At 46.2% G+C, this 23,813-nt stretch overlaps 1 protein-coding gene and 1 long non-coding RNA gene across 4 annotated transcripts in view; both read right to left on the bottom strand.

The window, feature by feature from the left end:
• The window catches only part of Fto (FTO alpha-ketoglutarate dependent dioxygenase), a 356,383-nt gene that overhangs the window by 5,211 nt on the left and 327,359 nt on the right, over window positions 1-23,813 (bottom strand). The window lies entirely within an intron of this gene.
• On the bottom strand, window positions 14,297-15,252 carry LOC116069852. The gene is made up of 2 exons (XR_004110162.1): window positions 15,147-15,252; window positions 14,297-14,740 (listed from the first exon to the last, which is right to left on the bottom strand). It is a non-coding gene; the product is annotated as an uncharacterized LOC116069852 (long non-coding RNA).

Below are 23,813 nucleotides of genomic sequence, written 5' to 3'. Positions count from 1 at the left end.
GTAGAGACCTCACAGCACTACCCTCAGGGAGACTGCAGCAGAAGGTATTTTGAGGACAATTCAAATTCATCTGATCTCTACTGCAGCTACTGGTAAAATGCTTCTGTTTTATGAGTTACCAGTGCTCATCTTTTTCTGTGCCTATCTTTAAATTAACTTTATCCTAGGCATATATGCCCAGAAAAATTGTTATTGTTATTATTGTTGTTATTATTATTATTACTAACCATTATATCAGACATGCCTGAGAAATCTGGGGAAATATTCCCTATAGGTTGTTGTCTTTTGTATCTGTGTGTGTGTGTGTGTGTGTGCACGCGCATAATAATAACACTCTGACTTTAGTCTGTGGTGATTAAATGAATGAACAGAGACAGTGTTTGGAAGACCACCCAGTGCATAGCTGATAACTATTAAATATCCCCACTAGCATTACTGCTACCACAAGTGCCAGTGAGGGACAAGAGATGCCGTCAGAGTCCTGCGTGTCACACTGTGGCTCTCTTCTCCTTCCAAAATCCCTCAGTGGGGGGCCTCTGGACAAGTTCTCTAGGGGAAGTTCAGCAGTCTGGGCATAGTTCTTTGTGACTTGAATCAAACAGCCTGTGGCTTACCACCCAGTCAAGCTGCTGCAAGTTTCCAGTGGCTGGCTGTAGGGCACAGACTCGGAAGGACTAGCAGCTACTGGCCCACATTAGGAAGGGTGCGGCTTCAGGTCTCCTGAGTGGTGGCTGCTTCAAGTAGACTCGGATCCCATTGTTTCTTAGCATGTATACCCTTTTATCTCACAGTCTCTTGCACAAGGGAGGAGCTGTGAGTGCCTTAAGACGTGTTTTAGAGATGCCAAGAATGGTGATGTGATTAGCACCTTCTCTCCCTGTTAGGGGATGGCTAGGAGAGGCAGGTAACTCAATCTGGACAAAACCAGAATCATCCTGAGGGTCTGACACAGGGACTGAGGGAAAATACTTTCTCTTCTGCTCTGTGCAGCCTTGACCTTCCGTGGTCATTTTGCTTCCCTGCCACCAGAGGCAGGGTTCCAAGCCATATTGTCTGGTGGAGAAGGCTCACAGGAGCTAGGTCTCTGAACACTGCAGGTTCTCAAGACTTTATTGTCTGACGTAGGGTTTTTGTTACTTGCAACCCAAAGAATCTGATGATGCCAGACACTCTTCCCACCTCAGCCACCGCTCACATCTTACAAGACCATGTATCCACATTGCTGCTGATACTGTGCACCCTGCACTCGAACTATCTTAGGAACTTAAGAGTTTTTGCTAGGAAATAAGACAGCTTTCATGGCCAGAGCCAAATGATCTTTCCAGACCATTTAAAAGATCCTACTCAACTTAGGGTTCTTCTCATCTTTTACTGTCTGTAGCTGCCCAGCAATGGAGGCCACAGCTTCCAAATCCATTCTCATATCTTAAGGGGAAAACTCCATCTTTAGAGTTAGTAAACATGGATCTACTTAGAAAATCCTGCCCCTCTCTTGAAATACTTCAAGGGAATTTAAAAAACCACAAACAAACAAATAGCCTCCCCCCACACAGCTCAAATCTACAAGCCCTTCATCCCTCTTTCTCACATTCCCCCGGCTTCCACTTAAATGACTTGATGGACCACTCTCAGGGTTCTTTGCTGTTCAGGATGGTTCTCCCTCAATGGCCTAGTAAGAGAGCAGGATGCTGGCTGGTCCAGAGGTCCAGCAGCCCCCACCCTGAGGTATAACTCACTGATTTCCCCCAGGGCTTCACTCACAGCTGGGCGATCAAGATGGCAGCTACATTAGTGAACATTGGCCACCATGCTAAAATTAACCACTTTAGCTAAAGTGTGTGTTAATTATGGGTATGCAAGCAGTCAATAAAGGTTAATGTAAAAGCCAGAGGATAGATTTCTTCCCTTATCGTGTCACTTCACAGACTAAATGACCAACATTATACTTTGTGTTTTTAATCGATAGGTTTTACAGTAATGTGCTGGCCATTGATTTTAAGAAAACACATATGGTCACCTTCCTTGTCCCTAAATTTTGCAACAAATGGAGGAGGGCAGGTAACATTTCCGACGCTCTCCAGACAATGGTAAAGGCTCAGGACAAAGTGGTATTGCTAATAGACTCATGAAGATGGACAAGCTAGAGGCACACCAACTTCATGGAGAAGTACTATCAGGCACAAGCCAAGAAGAGAAGAAAAATGAACCCCTAAACAAGAGTTCTTTACTGGGAAAGAAGAAAGGCAAACACAGAGGAAAGAACTACAGTCTGGTGTCTCAAATGCAGTACCCGGTGCTGTGGCCCCGCCCGCAGCACCCATGCAGAGCTGGGAGAGATGGTAGGGCTGGTGTCTAGATTCCTGTTTCTATGAGGTCTGCCTAATCCTAGGTTAACCAGAGGAAGGCAGAAGCTGGGTGGGCCCAGACCCTGAGCTGGCTGCCCTTTGTATTATATCCTATCTTTATCAAGGACTTCCATTTTGATCAAAATGGATGATCTACAGGAGATTTCAAACACTCTCTCTCTCTCTCCTCTCTCTCTCTCTCTCTCTCTCTCTCTCTCTCTCTCTCTCTCTCTCTCTCTCTCTCTGTGTGTGTGTGTGTGTGTGTGTGTGTGTGTGTGTGTATGTGTATTGGGAGTGAGAGGGGTGAACATTTTTTTTTCTTATTTCTAGGAATCTTGCTATAACAAATGACTGAACAACCTCACTTTTCTTTCTTTTCATCCTCAAGACTTTGAAGTTCTTATTGGTGTTATCTACAGAAATACTTGCTTATCCTTCAAGTGCAGTATGCCCTGTCTCATTATAGCCTCAGGGTGACCTTGAGAACATATCTCAAATTCCCAGGTTTCTGGGCTGTTACATGAAGTGCATGGTCCCCACCCCGCTCTGCTTGCTGGGTTCCGTGGAGATGAGATCAAGTCATGCATATGAGGCCCTCCACAGTATGGAAAGTACACACAGATGCAATCATGCCAACACACCCACGTCCTACAAGGCACACAATCCTAGTTTTAAAACACAGCTGTTGATGCTGATATCCAGGAAGGCTCTTTAGCACTTGGAAATTTTAAAAATACGTAATTGATGCTTCTAAGAGCAAGACAAGTTTAAACTAGTAACTTTACCAGAAAATCTCTAACAACTAATGAAGTGCATTTTTCTAGTTGGGATTCCACCCCCCCCCAACACCTCTGGCATTTTCACCTACAATAAGGAGGTGATGGTCACTCTGGCTAAAGTTATCAGGGAGACCACTCTAGGATCCCAGCCATTTCCAAATACATTCTCTCATGATACACACCAGCCTCAAGGCTTATGGGTCCTCAGGGAAGAAGCACTGGGGAGAGTCCCACTAACCCACAAAGCCCAGGTTTCTGGAGCAGCATGAAGAAATCAGGAAACAGTGACTGAAGCAGCCATAGCTTCCTCAAAGGTCTGAGGCTTCCAAGGAGTCGGAGATCAGCATGGCTATGAAGATACCTGTCTGACTCAGCGTCTCTGGGCAAGGAGAATCTGCACATCTTCCACAGAGTGATGCAGTGTTTCCCTTCAGCATGGCTGCACGGTCCCTGCACATGCATGCGTAAGGGACTTTTCATGTTGTCCACCTTAAAACCACTATTTAAAATCTGACGTCGGGCCGTTTCATTGTACTGTTTCCATGGCCTTGCTGTGCCTTGCTTCGGTTTATTTCGGTGGTGAGCATGTGTGCAAGCAGGGATGTTGTGATCTCAGTCTTAGGCTGGCATGGTGCCTGTACAGAGAGTATTTTGTGTACTGTACAGATGCATCACCTGCCAACTAACTAAAAAAACCTATGGCCTCTAGGAAAGGGTAGAATAGAAGGTGGGACATCCAGGAGGCAGAAAGAATTCTAGGATAGAGCTAAGCACAGGGGATTTGCCAGGGAAGGTGTGACGAGACAGACACATGGCACCTGAGCACAGGTAACCGGTTATGTGGCAGAATGTAGGTTAGAGTAAATGGGCTATAGTAAGTTATGATCTAGTTAGAGAAAAGCCTAGCTATATGGCCAAGGTATCTGTAAGGATATTGTGAGTCTGAGTCTTATTTCTGGGAGCACGGGGCTGGGAGGAAGAACCATGAGCTAACTTCTACAGGTACTGGCATGTCTAGCATGAAGAAGAAAAAGTGAGAGGATAATGAGTTTAAAGCTAGCCTGAGTTACTGAGTCTTGCTCTCTCTCATGTATATATACATATATATGTATACTTATGCATATGTATATGTACACGTATGAATATGATATGTATACCCACATATACCCAAACACACACTTAGCCTTGGCACTCCAAACCCTCTTTGTAGATTTCTGTTACTGCTATTATAACATTATAGACAATGCTACACATGGTGAGCTACCCTATGTAGTCACCATGATGGTCTGCTTAGTAAAGGTGTCTTATACATTATGCTTTGTAAAGGTGATCTTATACATTAGCATGAGAGTCTTGCATCACTTGTTTAATCTAACACAGAAGTGGCTCCTAACTGAATTTCAGCAAGGGACATAGCTTTTCACCATCCCCCTCTAGGTTGTCACATTAGTGTTTTCAGATCTGTAAAGTCAACACGTGTGTGAAGGATGAGCCCCAGCCTTGGCCCACTGGCCATCTTTCTTTCTTCCAGTTCAGCATACCTTTTTAGCAGTCATTTCTTTTGAAACAAAGCCACTTAAACCTGGACTTAAATCCTAGTTATATGTTTGAACTTCACAAAGGAGGAATCTAATAAACAAGGTTGTATGGATGCTTTTAAAAGGGCTCCAAACACTAAATATACCCAAAACACTTTTGAATAGCAAAAATACTTTGTCATACCAGAACCACTTTTGAATACCCAAACCCCTTTTGAATACCAAGATGATGCTTCGAATGCCAAGTAGTCATTGCTTGGCACAGACAGTGCTGTCTGTGTGGATGGAGTACAGGGAGTGCTGCGGAACTGTTCTGTCAATGGCTGAAGGAAGCTTCCTGTTCATCATGAGGTAAGCAATCTGTCACATTATGTTCCTGTCGTCATGATGTCTGCCTCATGGCAGGCCTGAGGGAACTGGGCTAGCCAAGCATAGGCAGACACATCTGAAACCATGAGCCAAGATGTACCTTTCTTACTATACACTGTTTATCAGAGAATGAGCAGCAATGAGCGTTTCAACTTTGGGATTCTAAGAAGAGACTTTCTTTGCTAAGGGCTTGTGGTTTTCCTGGCTGATGGAGCTGGGGCAGAGGTTCTATCAGAGAGAGAAAGGTGCTCATACAGAGTGGCCAGATCAGAAGGTAGAGAGATGGGGATACAAGAACTTCCTGTCATTTTAAGGCAGTGACATTTCCTAGTGACATGATATGGCCCAAAGGAATCTCTACTCTCTTTGCAGGGGTCTAGAGGAGTGTCATACCCTCCTATGGCTAATGCAGAACTGCCTTGGACAGGGCTCTGTCCCACCCCCAGTCTAGGTGATTACACTACATGGACCTCATAGCATCCTACTCCCGCTGCTATGAAAATGGCTCTCAGAGGTTTGCTGGGGTACTGTTGCCATGGGAGAAGTATAGAGTTAATCTAGACCATGCCACTGTTCCTTCAGTGACAACTTTTAGACCAAAGGAACAGAAAAAACTCTACTGAAAAATAAAGGGCTGCCAGTACTAATACACACCATGTAAAGATACCTTGCCCACTTTCTATTCAAGTTTCTTATCCTCTAGAAGGAACTGAAGCCTAGAAGATTAACGAATCAATCCAAGAGTCTATAACCAAACATATGATAGAATCTGCATTCAAAGCCAGAATTGTCTGACTCCAAATCTTATGCTCTTTGTACTATTCAAAAATGCAGACAATGAAAGAATCTCTTGGAAGCCTTACTAAAAGGAGTTCCCTAAGGACATAAGCCCCAAGTCAGACTCTCTAGAAGAGAGTCCCCGGAATCTTGATTTTTATGAGTGATTTCTAGGAACAGGCTATTCGGGACAAACACTGCACCATGTAAACCTGCCCTAAAGGACCACAAAGATCCCAAGACAGGGATGTATTGGGGGTGGGGAGAAATAGGATGTCTTTGTGTTCACAGAACACTGAATTCATCTCATTGCAGAGGAAACCAGAGACAGGGTAGCTTTTGTAGATCTGCAACTGGGCTTGGTAAGCAGACAACTGGTGACCTTCCAGGGTTCAGAGCACCCAACAGGTCTCCTGAGGTCCTTCCCTCTACTTCAGGGATGCTGGCAGGCTCATGGAACCACTTAATACGTGAGACCGCTTGGCCGACCTCTCCAGTGTAAATCCGGGAGGCCGAAGGTTGAGAATAATTTTATCCCAGGTTCATTTGTCGGCTTGTCAGTTGCATAATGATGGTGATGAATGGGCTACCTTGACAGCGAACATTTAGGAGCTGCTGACCTTTGATCTCTGGTCACATGATAGGGTCACCTGAAACCTGCATGACTTCTACCTGCCCAAGGGTAACAATATAAAGGTCAAATGGGTTGGCGGTTCTACGGATCAAGTCTGAGGCAACTTGGTTGGAAGCTTTAAGAGGGGCCGGGTTGGGTTCCCCAGCACACAAAGCTATGGACACACTGCAGAAATGCACTCGACAAAAGATATACAATTTCAAAGCAGGCTAGAATAGATTTCCTTGCAAGGGAATAGAATGAACTCATTATTTTTAAAGGGCAACAATGAAAACAAACACTTTGGAAGAAAATATATTCTGCCAGCGAGTCAGCCATTGGGAGGAAAGCACACAGCATATGACTTAATGAGTGTTATTAATGCCGGACCTGCGCCGTGGCAGAAGGTCCAATTGGATACAATTACTGGAACAAAATCCCCATTGGGTCCGATCAAGCCCTGCTTTCAGCCATAAAATACGGTCTCTCTACTGTCTTCTGTCAGCACAGCACCCCACAAAGGGCTGTGATCGACAAAAGATAACCCTTTCCAATTTCATGACTTCCCTGGTGCTTGAAACCTAAGTCAAGGTTGCAAGGGATATTCTAGAATAACTTAGGACCAGAAATTCAAGTCAGTGTGGTTTTTAGATGTACTCATAACATTAAACAAAACAAAACAAAAAAAACAACCATTTCTTCCTATAAACCTTAGGATTTGAAAATCTTGGGAAATCTTAGTATTTTCCAAATCTTTGGAAAAATTCCATTTAGTCAGAATCAGATAGTAGCTGTCACATGGGTAATAAACATAGTTATAAAAATAAAAGCCAGAGAGTCAATGCCATTGATTTTCCAAACCTAGAAATTACATACCCTGGGCAAGAAGCAGATGTCAGAGAAAAAAAATCTGATTTACACAGTGTCTAGTTTTTACAAAGGCTGCCTGTAAAGTCAAAGACGGACAGACAGACAGACAGACAGACACTGGAGCATAATCCACTCATGCTCTGGAAAGATAAGCCAAGGAAAGGACGGTGGCTTAGTAAGTGGAAGTCCGGCTGCTCTGACTTAGGGATGAGCCCCGGAGTTGTAAGCTGTGAAGAAAAATCTGAGTTGGTGTCTCCCTCATCTGCTCACCTGCCTTGTCTGTCTGTCTGTCTGTCTCCACAACACTGCTGCCTTCAGAAAGACTTCGGAGTAGCCTGCTTCACTGCGGTTTGGTGGCTGAGAGGCACCCACCCATGTCCATTTTAACCCTATTTGGAGCTTGGGGCCCAAGAATATCTCAACATTGCACAGTGCTTGCAGAAGGAAGCTCTGGATCACCCAGCACTAAGTGCTGAGCTACAGGTTACACTCAGACTCTAGAGAAGATGGGGAGGGTACAAGAGAGTGGTGCCTGCTCACTACGGGCATACCAAACTTCTGATGTGGATTTACACGTTGCATGGACTAAGCAGGTAATAAAAGCCAAAATCCTCCTGGGCATGGTGGTGAGTCCCTGTGATCCTGGGCCCTGGCAGGAGAAGGGGAAGAGGAGTAAGAGTTTGAGGCCAGCCTGGGCTACAAAGCCAACATTCCTACTATAGTCCAGAAGACCCTTCTCCATTCCCTGTTAACTTGTCTCCAATTCTCTGGTTTTCACTCTTTCAATTGTTCTGTGTAAGCTTTTGGCTCCATACACACTGGCTTATTTGTTCTTCCTTCAGCAGGCCAAGAATATAAACGCATGGGATTAGTATGCTGTTCCTTCCAGGGAGAACTCCCGTCTCCACCATGAGTGCTGCTAGCCTGTCCTCTTGCCCTCCTCGCTCCAGATCACAAGGCCAATATGTCACACAGACTGGAGCTTGGTTCCCTTTTGATTCCAGCATCCTCTTGTGGTGTAATTGGAAGTACCACCAGCCACTGGCATTGTGATTTGAGAGCTATATTTGCACACAGGCTCTACTTTTCTCAGAGGTAATATATGCGCCCTGGAGTCTCCGCTGGACCACTAGCCAGAGTCAAGGGGCTCTAAGCTGTCAATGATTGCAGGTTGGGGAGAATGACTCCTTTGCAGGGACCTTTGTGGTTGTCGGTGTAGCCCTTCTGAAGAAGAGAAGCCCAGAGCATAGGAGGAATGAACTCAGTGTTCTTCTATGACCTCTGCAACAAGTCCCACCCTGAGTTCTCTCTAAGATGAGGTGTGCCAGGAAAGTGTAAACCAAAATGGACCTCCTTTTCTCCAAAGTTGGTTTTGGGGTCAGAATGTTCACAGAAAGCAAACTAGAACAAGCAGTAAAGTAGATAAGGGTCCCAGTTTTGTGGCCCCTGCACTGGCTGCTCGAAAGAGGGTCCAGGAGTTACTATGGTTAAAGAAGATGAAAGCTCATCGCCCAAGAAGTCCAGGGTGGGGTGGGTCCCAGGAAGACAGCCCACAGATTGACAGGACCCTGCTGTTACTTCAACGCTCTGCTCTGCCACCCACAGACGAGTGCCTGTGAGGCCCAGTGTTCCAGCCTCCATGCCGGAGTCCCGGGCAGGAAGGAGAAAGGGAAGAGAGTGGAATATGCTCGCTCCTCTTCATCGTTCCAGGAAGGCCAACCTACAAGGGAGGCCGGAAAGTGGCTGCAGTGTCCCTTTCTTTCGCACTGAAATTTAGATTCTAAAGTAGAGGAGGAGTGAGGGCAGGAGGGGGAATCAGGGCTTTTCTGCTATGGTCTGTGAGCCAATAAATAGGAAGACAGAGCGTTTGTAGAGACAAGCACTCTGAGGCTATTAGGTGAGTGTATGAAGAAAAGGCCAGAAGGGAAGATGAGGGAGGCATCAGCGGGGCAGCGTTGAAGGGTGCTTTCTTGGGGAAGAGAATAAGTTAGGTCATGGTGGCTGCAGGAGTGTGAGGAGGGGTCTGAAGACGGGGCTGGTGAAGCCCAGGGTCTCAGGAGCCACTGTGAAAACTGGGTTTTACCTAAGTGAGGGCTGAGCTGCTGGAGGATCTCACACGGGAGGGCAATGAGGCCTTCATCCCAGTGCTTTGCAGAAACCTCCAGGAGAGGAAGCGTCTATGCATGACCCTCACATAGAGCTGGTAAAACTCGCAGAGGATCTTCCTCGAGTCCCATGGCTCCCACCACCTCCTCTGGAGCTGAGAGGGAGGCCGGACTCTGAGCTTTCCTGTGTCTACACTGTTCATGAATTGTCTGTCCCCTTTGCACTAGGACAGAAGGGACAGGCCAAAGCCTCCTGTGATCCTGAGTTCCCACCCCAGAGCTCTGCTCACATCAGTTTGAGGTGTTGTTGCTTTGCTTTTCTGTGTTGTGGATTCAGGCTGATGACGAGGCCCAGCCTTCGATGCCAGAGCCAGCTTCAGAGCCAGAACGGGGCTGGTTTGAAAATGACTTGGCTTGCAAGGTACTTTTACAAAGAGAGCAGAATGAATTTTAAGATCCCCTACTGAGGTTTTTATGTGCGTCTGGGGTCACTATTTATAAACTGAGTCCTCTGGAACCTTGGGAAGAAAGGACACTGCCAGAGAGATGGGCCTTAGGGGAGTACTAGGGCCCTCAAACCAAACGCTAGCTGGGCGGATGGCCTGTTCTCTGATTTGGTCTCTGGGAGGGAAAGGCAAGGGATTTGAGGCACTAGGTTTTCTTCTAGTCATGTTCCCTGGCTAATGGTAGGGCTAGGGTAGGTTCTTCACAGCTTGAAGAACCTATAGTTCCTTCACTGTTCAGGGGTGACCTCATTCTCCCAGGACCAGCATTTGCTTGCTTGTGAGATGACCCTGAGGAGGGCACTTAAGTAGCATTGTCTCATCTGTCAAGCCGAGACAGCAGGCGAGTCACATCTGGTAAATACTGAAGGGCTGACTACCTCAGCTCATAGCCCCTGGCTCCAGGAAGAAGGCTTTCCCCCACACGACAAATGAGCAAGGCTATGTCCTTGCCATGGTGTCTGGTAGTGACGAGAGGGTGAGGTGGATGACAGACTCCCTGCACAGACACCCAGAGGTCCTCACTGTGGAGCCCAGGCACCTTCTCATTTGCCCAAATCTAGAAGGTCATAAGGAATCAAAGAATGACATCTGCTGGAGCAGTGTGTCATTAGAGAGGAGTCTGGGAACAGGAGGCCATTACAAGCCACCTTCCAGCTTCGGAAAACGGGGCGATTAGCAGAGAGGCTCTGCTTCTTTCCAAGCAGGGCAGGAGACTGGCAGCTGGGAATGGCCAGGGCTAGGCGGTGAGTCAGGCCAGCGCAGTAAGGCCTGATTAGCCGTTGTGACCTCCTGCCCCGAGCCTGGCCTGTTGGGGAGCCAAGCTTCTCTGCAGACTGCTAAGTTGCAATTTATACTTTTTGGAAGAACATTCTGCAGCTGAGAACACCTGGGAGTTTGCTCAGCCTGCTTTACCGCAGCCTATTATGCATCCTCTGCTGCCTCACTCATTTCAATCGTTTTTCTGTGAGCCGACTGCCTCAGACATGCCTCGTGCCCAGGGGTGCCTGGCAGTAAGTTCCAAGGCTAGGCTTTGGACATGCCACCAGCGAGTGGCCTGCCTGTGAAGCATGAATGAAGAGAAGCCAGAAAGGTAGTCCTTCCAAAATGGCTTTTGCTCTGGCCTTCAAGTGATGCTACAAACACTACTATTAATTCACTTTCTTTTTTCCAACTGTGTGGATAAAAAAAAAATGGTATTTTAAAATGCAATGGCTGTATAGAGATAAGACAGAATGCATTGTCTCCTGGGTTAGGGAGAGCTGTGAGCTCTCCCCAGGGTGGGGAAGAAGAGAAAGTTCTGGACAGTTGTACCTGGGCCTGCTGGGAGAGATTCATTTGGAAGGGCAGCAGATTCGCCCTGCATAGGATTTAACTGGTTCTAAGATGCTCTCCTGGACGTGCCTGGGAACTGTGGTCACTAACTCTTTTAAAATGATTTGTAAAGTTTGTTTCCAGGAGCGAGGCCTCTGGGCAGTGGGCCTGTGAGTTATTTCTCCATTGTGGGTAGAGAGTGAGAACCGGGAACACTCCACTGAATGGATCTGAAGAAGCCCTCCCTGGAAAGGAGGGACTTCTCATTTTTCAGTGAGGTAATTTCTGACAGCCATGCTTGCTCTTCCTGACTTCAAATTTAATAGAACCTCTGTCCTTAGGAGCTAATCTCATCTGTGGGTCCCTTGGCTTACAGTGATGTTAACAGACTGGATGTGACAGAGTCAGAGACCAGGATCCTGCTGGCCTTCCCCGTCTCCATCTTCTGAGCATCTACTCTGTGCCAGGTGGCCATGCCAGTGGCTCCTACTGACACTGATGTGGTTAGCACTGCACCTTACAGATGGGAACACTGAGTGGGTATGTAACTTGCCTAAGCCACCAGAGCTTCTCTAGTACATACCCACCCCAGAGAGCATCCTGTGAATCACTACCTTCCAGTGTTATTTAGTTCCTCTCAAGTTCTAAATCTAATGACATAAAGAGAGTGGAGGGAGACAAAACAGTGTCCCTCCAGACTGTTTCCCATGGTAGCTAGCTACCTCTAAGATGCACTAACTGCTGTTTCTTGAATGACCAACTATGGGCATTACAGGAAGCTCCTTCTCCCTTAGTCTACACATGTGCGAACAGTGTCTGTGGTTGCTGGCTCTTAAGAACTGTGACTATAGCCAAACACTAATTGGAGCTTGGGGAGTCCTGTGGAAGAAGGGGGAGGGAATAAGGATTGTAGGTACCAGAGGCGTCAAGGACATTGCAAGAAAACCCAGAGAATCAACTAACCTGGACTCATAGGGGCTCAGAGACTGAACCGACAAAAAGGGACCCTGCATGAGACTGACCGAGGCCCTCTGTGTATATGTAACAGTCATATAGTTTGGTCTTTGTATGGAACTACGAAAAGTGGGAGCAGGGGCTGCCTCTGACTGTTGTCTGTCTCTGGGACTCTTTTCTCCTACTGGATTACCTTGTCTAGCCCTATAAGGAGAAGGGGTGCCTAGTCTTACTGCAACTTGATATGTCATGGCTGGGTGATATCCACGGGAGGCCTGCACTTTTCTGAAGAGAAATGGAGGATGAGTAGGTGGGGGTTAGGGGAAGAGAGGGGTGTAGATGGAGGGATTGGGAGGACAGGGAGGGAGGGGAAAACTGGTCAGGATGTAAAATTTATGTCTATATATTATATAATAACTATATGGCATTATAAAATGCAATATACAATTCTATATATAACAAGTAAATGTGCATGATAGATAGATAGATAGATAGATAGATGGATACAGACAGACAGATGTGACTGTCGCAGCGGAGAGCAGGTGGAATGTTTTCAGTCAGTTCCCTGTCTTTGTTACTTCAGATAATATGCTTATGTTATTTTCAGTTTTGCTTTCCCTGGGTTTGGGTCTCCCCAGAAGCCCTCTCTCCTCAGTTAACCCTTTCTGGAAATCCCCTAAGAGGCTCAGAGTCAAGCCCAGATTCCCTGAAGCTAACAATCAAGATTAACTTTTTTGATGTGGATCTCTGATTCATCAAAGTGTACTGTTTTTGGTGAAGTCTAATTTATCTCTATTTTTCCTCCATTAACTTTTTGTTGGACACTGACTAGTTGACTAGAGCTTACCATACTCTGGTTGTTTCCCTTCCGTGCTGTACCACTGATAGCCTCTGGCCTTCATGAAAGCAAAAGCGCTCTCTATTTTACTGTTAGCCAGCCTGGAGATGGCTCCTAAAGCTAAAAGAAACTGGCATGAACTGTCTTTAAAGGCATTCCAGAATTTGTGATTTGAACGCACTTGGGTTGGGAGTTTGAACTCTCTACTTCTGTAAGTTCCCAGGATCTGGTCATGTGTGTGCTTTGTTTCCTGAGCTAAGTCGGAGGCGTGGGGGTCGGAGGAGGATAGCTCCAATCATATCTGAGATTTCTAGCTAAGGGATGATACCCAAGACCTCAAACAAAAAGCTGGGCATGGAATTTAACTCTCCGGACTTCCAGCAAGAGGCGGAGGTATGGTTGTGTCGGCCATGTGTACACATCGTGATCCGCAAGCCACTCTCCCTACAACCAGCAGCACCTCTCTGGAATGTGGGTGCTGGCACATAAGGCACGTGAGTGCTCAGCTACATGTAGAAGAGCACTCCATGGTTAAGGCATTTCAAGTGACAACTGCAGTTCAGGGTACACAATGCAATGTGCATAACCAGCTCATGTAACGAGAAACTCTATAACGACCAGGGTACTTCTGGTAGCCCCAATGTTCACCGTCAAGATAAGGATACTTAATTCACTGCTGAGTCTGGAATGTCTATTTATTTGTGGGTACTAAGATGCAAAGTTTCTCATGACCATAGTTCAGCAGTCAAGTGTTCACCTAGTATGCTCACCCAGCAAGGCTCTGAGCTCAGCCTCTAGTATTCTCACTGGGAACAACTAGTCTGAACTATGAGGTTGGTAAAACATCTTTGAAACTACATCTGCACCAGTCAGCTTGTCAGTTAGATAGTCTTACCAAATGGTCTTAGCTCCAAACAGAAACTAATAGTCTGCAAAATATGACTTGAAACTGGTGCCCGCTGCTAAGAGAACAGTATTAATTGCAGGATACCCATAGAATGGATTCCTTAGCAACAGTAAAATAGGCCGGGAGTTGGGGAGGCTGGGGGCTGGGGGGAGGTATTGATCTGCTCTGCCAGAGAAAGATTTCCAAACACAAGATGATTACTAATTAAAACAACAACAACAAAACAAACAAAACACAAAAAACAACCTGGACACTGATGTTACCAGCAAGCTAGCCACTTATTTGCCAGTGGGACCACGCATGCACATCTACAGATGCAGGGAGTGACATCTAGGAAAGCAAGGGCATGAGTGGGGTGAGTTGTGGTCAAAGAGGACTCTGCTCTTATCTGCTCTCATGCTTTAATAAAGGGAATATATTTGTGCATTATGCTTGCGTAGCTGGGACCAGAGGAAGATGCAGACAGCTCTGAGGAACCAGCTCTCCTCAGCTGGGGATGCTCGGCCGTTGTTCCAGGTCCACAGTTCCTCACTCTCAGACTCAATTCTGGGAACCCAGTGAGAACTAAGCTCCTGGTCTGGACAGGTCACCTAGGTGAATTGAGTCTTTTGCATCAGGAGGGAGATTTATCCACAGCATTCTTTGTTGGCTCTAATAAAGACAGCTCCTTGGAGGGCTGGGGGGAGAGTTATTTTGAAAGTCCATTTTGTGTCTCTAAACTTCTGTTGATGAGACTGGGGCTCAGCCCGGGGAAATGGTAAACAGGGTAGGCAGGACCAGCTTCTAATCCTGAAGGCTGTGTACGACTTCTCTCTCCCCTCTTCACGCCTGTTAAGAAAACTTGTCAAAACAAAGCTGGCAAGTGGAAACAGATGGTTTTTTTTTTCTACCAAAATGCTCTCAGGAATAGCTGTGTCTCTTTTCTGAGTTAACTGCACCAACGGCTTCTCCTTGTCCTCTGTGAAGCCCCTGGCATGCTTCTCTTGGGCCCCCCGGGCATACATGCTCAAAAGGGTCTGGCCATAGAGGCCTAAGGTTCCCTTGCACCCTGAGGACAGGGCAAGGCCTGGGGCTCTCAGTCCAGGCTCTGCCTGGAGCAGCCTACACAGCAAAGTGGGCACATTCTTAGCTGGCCTCTCAACAGGCTAGTGTCAGCTCTCTGTTGACTCTTGTCTTGCCCTGCCCTAAGTGGCCTCCTCTAGGATGCGGAGGGGCTTGGGGCTACAGGACTCACCCTTGCAGTTCATGACCCCTCCCCCAAGTCTTCTCTTTTCAGCACCTTTGTTGCTAAAGGCGTTTAACTCTAATTCCATTTGACTTCAATTGTGTCCAAATTACTGTAAAAAGGAAGAAGACAACACGCTGTAAATATGAAGAGAGACAGAAAATCATTGAGAATCCTGCCTTTATGAATATTTGATGAGGAAAGGTTAGATCCATAGCTGGTAAATTATAAGAAATTATGTCCGTCATGTGACTCTGTCGGCAGGGGTTAATACAAATGGTGTGGGCCTTAGTTGGGATGACAATGCAGATTAGAAAAGATGTGCCCTGTCCCCGCCACCGCAATCCCTTTTTCTTCTATCATTGGTGTAATAGAGTTGATCATTAGGACTGTGCAACAGAGCACTTGACTTGTTTTCTCAGTCCATCACTACATTTTCACAATGCATTTTTCATCTCTGTTAATCTTGCCCCTAATTGTGTGGTTGCTGTGGGCAGGATCCAGTTATTAACTCTTTTGATCCTTCGGTGGCCCTGCCTTGGAGCTAGCTGATGAGATGTATGCTGGGCAGCCAGCCTGCGTTTCTCTGCAGTTGGATGCATGGATCTTGTGGTTCATTTAGTGTAAGCAGAAAAAAAAATGGTTATTTTTCTCAAATAACAGCTCTAGCCAAGTGTGAAATTGTATATAATTGTGTTATAGGATCCTGCCCAGGTTAAAGGGCTTCTTGGAGTTTCCATTATGAACCTGATTTCTCAGGTATTTATGATTTGCTTTCAGTTTTAAGAAATCTGAATTAGACCTGACGTGTTCTGCCTGGAGGCTTATTGTTGTTGTTGTTACTTTTCGAAGGGGATTAAAGTGGCCATCCTGGATCGTTTGTACTGAGGGCCAGTACAGTGAACTTGATAAACGGCGGTGGGGACTCCAATGTACGGGTGTCTTGGTTGGGGGATCCTTGAAAGTGGGTACTGGTGAGAAGAAAGGTGAGCTGGGCCAGTGAGATGACTCAGCTGGCAAAGTCACTTGCCACCCAGCCTGATGATGGGAGTCTCATCTCAGATTCCACACAGTGGACGGAGAGAAATGACCCCCATACATGCTCCTTAGAATATGCACTCATCCTTACACCCTACCCTACTAAACAAATATTTAGGACGAACACTCCCCACCCCCAACCGATCTTGGTGCTTCTGTATTCCTACCCTACCTGCTAATGGGCACCAGAACTTATGTGTCTCCACTGAGCTCCTTATAGGAAACATCACGGTGGCCTAAGGCCAGACTTCTCTGATCTTTACACATCATGAATTATATACCTTTCATAAAGGGCCATATACTTCTAAAGGGGCGGACATGGCTGAGCATGTTTAAAGTCTAGGAACAGCCAAGGAGAAAGGAAATGTAATTTCTGCCAGCAAGTGCAGGCTCCAGAGGAGGGAGGGCGAGAGCTCACGGAGGAAAGGTAAATTAATAAAGTCTATGCACGCCAGCACACCCAGAGTCCCAGCACTTCTCCAAATCTAAACTAAAGCTGTAAACAATGGCTAGCCAGGAAAACATCATTCCGAAAAGGGTTAAGTGTGACAGCCAAAGGAATAATTGGAGCTGTCATGCTGCAGTGGTCCGCAATAGAAGTGGAGCCCAGCAAAGACCACCTAGAGTTCTCCCAACAGAGGTCTATGCCCTGCCCACACTTACAGCCACCCCAAAGTAGGAAATTTAACACATCAGGGAGCCCAGTGGATTATCAAATCGACTAATCAATAGCATTGACAATATTTCTGCCTAAAAGCGCGGGGAAGTGGTAAGTCAGTCAGAGCAGACAGGATATTTGCCAATACATTACCTTGGACCTTTGACTTTAGCTAAGGGCCCAGGGGGCCCATGACTTCTCTTCCCAAGGCCTGGGATTTTCTGCCTAAGTGATTTCTCCCTGCTTGAGTTGAGTCAACAGCATCCTTCCTCCAAGAATTGGTACAGGGAACATATGCAAATCACACAGGCCCAGTCTCCCAGGGCTCCGAAGCAGCATGTGGGCCATACCATTACCCCCTCTCAGTAAATCTCAGCTGTGTGTGTGCAACATCACTATACTCAACGGGATACAAATGGCTTCTTCATGTATCCAGATTGCTCCTGAGAGTTGAGCCACCTGAAGAGTTCTGTCCCCTTGGTGTGACCTACACCTGGTGGTTCTGAAAAGACATTTTGGCCATTCTCTACTCACTGAATTTAATGCTCCAGAAAGCAACAAGATTTTATCATTGAGAATGATGCTAACTGAGAGAGACAAGGAGAATACAATGTTCATGTCCGTGGCTTTAAAGAACCTTTGGGGCCACGCAAAGTGCAACTCATCAACTCCACACCAAGCATGCTCTCCAGAACCTGACCACCTCCCCTGATTGTTCCTTTGGGAGGGACAATCTGGACATAGGTGAGCCCAAATACCAGGATGCACCCCCCTCTGTTTGACATACTTGTAACTGAAAACTAGAACAGAGCTATCAAGAACCCACTATAGATTGGCTACCTCATTTAATTGTCTACATAATCAAGTTGAATCTATTGATGAAGAAACTGCAGATCAGAGAAGTTAGTTAACAAGCCCAAGGACACAGCACAGGGAAGGAATGAGGCTAGAATACAGATTGACCAGTAGGTCCCCAGACTCTTGGTGACACTCATTGTTGAAAACTGTTGCTTGTCCAATGAAGCCCAGGCAGGTGGGCAACAAAATGCCAACCCACAACACTTCAGGAAGCAGGAAAGCAAGATGGTTGGGCTAAGTAAGGCACACAGGAGGAGCCCAGCCTCTGGTGTCTGTTTCCTTCTCCCATAAGCTCTCTAAGGGGGCAGGTACCCATGGTCAAATGGGTGGAAAGGCTTCCTATTTGGAAATGGATCTGCTGCAGGACATATCTGTACCAGTCCTTGGGCTCTCGAACCATGACAAAGCCAAGGTTTTCTTGAACTGGCATATTATTGCAGTCTGCCTGGCTGTGCTGTAACTATTTCAAGGACTATTAAATTAAACCCTGGAGACAGTTTCCCTTAAGATAAAGAGCATGCTTTTTATTGTGTCATCAAAGGAGACCAGAAAACCTGAAGCTTTCAGCTTTAAAGACAACATAATGAGATCAGAGATTTCGCTTGCAAAGAAATTAACTTTCGGTTAATTAATGAAAGTAACCTTAAACAGCGGGCATGTTGCCAACAACCAGGACACTGTAATAAAAGGGGGAGGGGAGATAATGGGCTGCTTTCAAGGAGCCGGGGCTCAGCAGCCCAGAAAAGAAATCTGATGAGGATGCTGCTTGTAAATTTGATCTCAAATTCTTAAGATGAACAAATAATAGCCTTATCTGTAATAAAGTCTGCTACAAATGCTTTCTTTTCCCCCATAATTTTCTGTTCAATTTAGATAGAAGATTTAATTAGATGTTGGTGAAACACCAGTTATTTAATAAAACCCTTAATAAAAATCTAATCTATGGTACATAGAAACCACTGTAACATAATCACAATTTAAAAAATACATTTTAGGGTATTTACTTTTTACAATTAAGAAAATATATGTGTGTGCCATGCTCTATTTTCCCATCAAGGCAAAAGCTAAGAAAGGCAAGCTTGATACTAATGAAAAAGCCCTGAACTGCGAGCCTTTTCCTCTTCTCGTGGAGTTTGTTTTTAAAGGATTTCTTACATTAATTGCAGCCCAAAGGGGTCCTTGAACCTGAATAAAGGGAAGCCAGACCAATCCGGGCTGCCTCACAAAGCTTTAAATTTATAACCTGGTTACTATAGGAATCAAGCTAAAGTAAAGGTCTCTAAAATAGCCTAAGACACAGCATGGCCTCCCACCCCTGTCCAACTGTTCCTGCATCATCACCACAGCCTGCGGAGGCAGGCTCTGCTTTCACTGACTAAGAATGAGCACACCATGGAGCATGGCGACTCATAGCACACACTAGAGCAACTAGGGGACATTCTGAGTAGGCTCTCCATTTCCCAAGACCTTACCCAGTCTTAAAATTCTGGACAGGACACCCTGGGCCCCAGGAACCCATGGCAAAGAGTGGGTGATGACGGTTTCCTGGAGGGGTCGCTCCAAGTTCCCAGCCTTGGGAGGAAGACTCAAGCGGAAATGGGATGCAAACTGAGAATCTAATAGTCTGCACTGTGTGGATTTCCTGCAGGGAGCTGGACACCAGGAAGGAGGGACCCCACCCTTAACTGAACTGTGTAAGCTAAATCCACAAAGCCCACATGCTTTTATTGTCTCTGTATCGTTCTCAAGACCCTGTGACTAGTTTGATGCAAGAGTGTGAGTGAAGTAATTTCTTGGATGGATGGGGTGGTGGGTGGGGTCTAGAGTTGAAGAGCTAAGTTTCCCTGGGCTTAAGGGGCAAGGAAGGGTTATTTTTTACTGCCCTGCTGACCCAGCAGCAGGACTAACAGGCCCGTGGAATCAGCTCCCTGTGCCCTTGGCCAGGGCCATGTGTTGTCTTTGTTGGCACATGACCTGAGAAGGTCACTGTTCAGCACATCTGGAGGCTCTGATCATCAGGCTTAATCATCAGCATGGGGTTCCAGTGGCTTCCAGTGTATATAAATTTAAATAATGGCTTCTCCTCCATGAATGAAGAAAAGTTCACAGACTTTGCCCATCTGTTCTGTGAGGCTGTTCATTTGGAACTTCTGATTAGATACCTCCTGCTACTCCTATGTATACCACCGTCTCCAAACAATCTATGGTGTTTGGGGTATTTAAAGATTTATGGTATCTGTTATCTTGCTTCAGATCTGCCTCTTCTTTAGCAAGGACACGGATGCTTGATATGGACTGAATGTAGCTTGTACTCATTTAGACAGTCATGGGACAACACAGCTATCTGAGAGTGTGCTGCAAGTGGGTGTCAGACTGTTTCATTTCTGCAGGCTTTACCAATGGCTCAGCTGACCGCAGAAACCAACTCCAGATTGAGCTGGAGGAGACAGAATGGGAGGATAAGGAAGAAAGACTTAAATACCATCTAAGTGCCTCCTGTTGGGAGGGGGTGGGACCTGACCAGGAGCCCCAGGCCTTGGCTCACCATCCAGTCTATGCAGACTTTTTCCAGCTATATAATCTTTTTTTTCCCCCTTCTACAGGTTGGGTTCCAGTAGCCTTGCCATACCTTGAGGACTAGAGAAGGCTTTTTTTTCTTTTTTCTTTGTCTATCTATATGTACATGCATTTTAGGTGTGGAGGCCACAGGTCCGGGTCAGGTGTCTTCCTCAGTTGCTCTCCACTTTACTTCTTGAGACAGGGTATCTTATCTCCTCAACCTTGAAGGGCACTTTTTTTGTTGTTTTTTTTTTTGTTTTGTTTTTTCTTTTCTTTTAAAGAGAGGGCTGATGTGCTTATAGGCCTGGAAAGAAAGGGCTGGGGGAGGTGGTGGCAGTAACCTCAACTTAGCCCAGAGGCTGAGGGTCCCCTTAAATATTAACATAATAATTGGGAGACAGGGTCCTTGCTCCAGTGATGGGTTTCGCACAATATCCTGCCCTAACAGGATCTCTGGGCTCCTGTGAGGCCTCCAAGTACGGGCTGTGCTCACAAAGGGACGCTCACTTTTGTGGTCTGTTAAGCAAGCAATGCCTAAGTCAAAGTATATTCTTCCAGGAGCAGAACACTGATGCAAATGTTTCAGGCCAAACTGCACACAGGCCAGTCCTCTTTCCCATGAGCACAACAGAATTTGGCAGAGTGAATTCTCCCAAACAGCACAACAACAAGGTCAAACTGTGGTGCTGAATTAAGCCACGGAACAGGGAGCTAAAATTGCCTATGGAACCTGTTCATCTCTGTGCTGCCGGGGACGCCGAGACTCTTGGATGGTGGGATCCCTGGGCTAAGAGTCAAGGTGATAGGGCTTCTGGGTGGCCTTTTCGTGTGACTTGCAGGCTTCCCCAACCATTCGCAGATTTGTTTCACTGGGGGAAGACCCAGAGCTTTGAAGTCTCAAGAGAGGTTTCCCCTGGAGTCTTGGCAGTGTCGGGGAACTTGAGAAAAACCACAGAATTCTGTGGAGTTGTCATCTGTGAGGATGCAAACATCCATGTCACAGACCTGCTACAGGAGGTAGAGCCCGCGGCATGCACTCACCAGCTCCAGCAGTGGCAGCCATTACCAGTGAGTAGCATGATACCTCAGTGACCCTGCTGCTGTCTACAATTTGCCAGAAGGCTCCTCCTCAGAAAGCATGATCATTGCTAGCCTTCTCTAATGTGCCAAAACATGAGAGCCGTGATACGGGGGATCCTGGGAGCCACTACCACTTTAAATTGGAACTTTTAAGTCTCTAGCCCAGAGGTATCAAACTGGTGGTTTCAGGGCCACATATACTTACATATCTATTTTGGCTCAAACATTGATGACTCTCTTAATTTCTTACAGTATGAATTAGCTGGGTAAAAGAAAACAAAACTGTAAAAATATAGAAATTTTATTCAAAAATAAAGATTTGAGGCTTTCCTTGAAACATGGAAAGATCTGCTTATTTGGGCCATGATTCCCCCATGACATAAACTGGGCATACCCGAGCAATGGCTATGTCTTTAGGCAGGACACGAGCGCTATAGACAGAAATCAGGTCTGTGTCCTGGAGCCCGGCCTGCTTCATCACATACTCATAGTCCCTGCTCAGCTACTGAGCTGCTGAGTCCCACTATAATCTGCTCTCCACTCTATCCTGTTCCCTCTTTTTAAAATTCTGTCACTGTGTTCTGTGGTTGTGACTCAGGGTTCTGGAGCTAACTTCCCAGCGTCACCAGCTCCTCCATCTTACAACACTGCTAGGTGACTCCTTGGACTTTCCCACGGTGACCAGCAACACTAAGCCTATCTGATTTGGGCTGTCAATCTCCGATGAGTAGAGTTTACTTACACATTTTCTTTTTCAGCCTGTGTTCTGAGTCTCAGAACCAAGCATTGCTCTTGGCTTACACTCCCTGTGTCTTTTAGCACCTTACTCTCATCGCTCACCTTAGTAGGCTCCCAGTGTGTGCCATGATCGAGTACCACTCTACTTCCAAGGCCCCACCCAGCGCCCAGCAGCTCTGACGGCGGAGATGACTTAACATCCTTCTCTTCTTTACAACAGAATAATTTTCAATAGTGAATAATCAGTAGTAAACCAATGGATTCATTCTTTAGTTTCAGAAGAATTGATTTCTAGTAAATAAAGCAATTTCAGCTAATACATGGCTAAGACTCAAACCAAATATTTTATAAAGAGAACTAGAATTTTCATCTATCAAGTGAAACTATCAGCCCCAGAAGTGTGAAAATGCTTCTCTGCGTTAAAGCCCAGATGAAAACCTCTGGGAGTTGTGTGGACTCATGTCTCCCTCCACCTTCACTGCTTGGTTACAATGCACTGATCTGATCAAGGGACAGGCAGTGCTGGAGTGGTCAGAGACAATATGTAAAGTGAGCTCAAACAACTCCAAATAGTAACAAATTCACTCTTGAAATGAATGTGTGTGTCTGTGTGTGTGCGCGCGTGCGTGCGCATGTGCGTGTAACCAGCTGACTGTGTGACTGAGAATCCTGAGAACGATCTTCATTAAAAGACATCCATTCCTAAAACATGTTAGTTTGAAGCCGATGTGTGTGCGAGAGCTGCAGGAGAACTTTTAGGGAGAAAGCGGACTCCCTTTCTTTATGCTTCAACAAACTCCATAAACAGTAAGTGTGCCCTATTGCCAGCAGGAAGAGAAAGAGGTGTGGCAAGAACTCTTGGTCTGAGCTCTTAAGGGGCTTCCTTAAAGAGGGCTCTGCTTCCTCTAGTTAAGTCACTCTGGTTTGGCTTTCTGACCCCCTGACCCAGAACTTTGCTGAGTCCTGGATCTTCTTGTCATGAGTCTACTAATCTGGATTCTTAGCTGGCCTGCCTGCCATTCTGGTCAATAGAGCTAGCTGGCCTCTTGCTGGCTCAGTTCTTAGGCCACACTGCTCATGACTGTGTCCTTGCTGCTTGCTTTTTCCTCATTAACCTCTCCTCTCAGGGCATGATCCATTTTCAAACACTCGCCTGCCTGGCTGAGGGACTCAAGCGCTCCCTTTCCAGGTTAGTTCAGCTCCTGGAGCGGACACCATGTTGTACTACTACTGCTTAGACCTCAAAGCGGCATTTATATGAGCTGCATCACAGGAGATATTGCTTGGAGAGGAGGTAGCTACGCAGAGTATTTATCCATATGTGTGAATACACGTGTGGCAAAGACAGCCAAGGCTGTCCAGGATCAGCTGCAAACTGAAATGGTGAGGGTTCTGGGTTGAGCAGGATTTAATGCCTCCTCCAATCCCACAAGGCATCTGCTCAGGCCCTTTAGCACTCAGAATGCCCTTTCTTAGGACAGGATATTGCCCAATAATAGAAGTTATGGTCTTTAGTTCTGAGCTGTCAATAAAATCACAGGCTACTGCAGAGTTTTCTCCAGGACAGTCTGCTAAGGAATGCTTCTCTTACTTAGATGCATTAGCTTTCACTGAGTCTTCGAGTCCATTCAGGGTTTCTAAGGCTTCTTTGACAGGACCCAGACCTTGAGGTTCTGTTCTGAAGTAAGGATCATTTAAGGTGGTGGGTTGTAATCATACAGGCTGGTTAACCAAAATTGTTCTCT

This window comes from Mastomys coucha, unplaced genomic scaffold, assembly GCF_008632895.1.
Source record: "Mastomys coucha isolate ucsf_1 unplaced genomic scaffold, UCSF_Mcou_1 pScaffold22, whole genome shotgun sequence".
NCBI classification, from domain to species: domain Eukaryota; kingdom Metazoa; phylum Chordata; class Mammalia; order Rodentia; family Muridae; genus Mastomys; species Mastomys coucha.
This window is presented reverse-complemented; position numbering and strand designations above follow the sequence as displayed.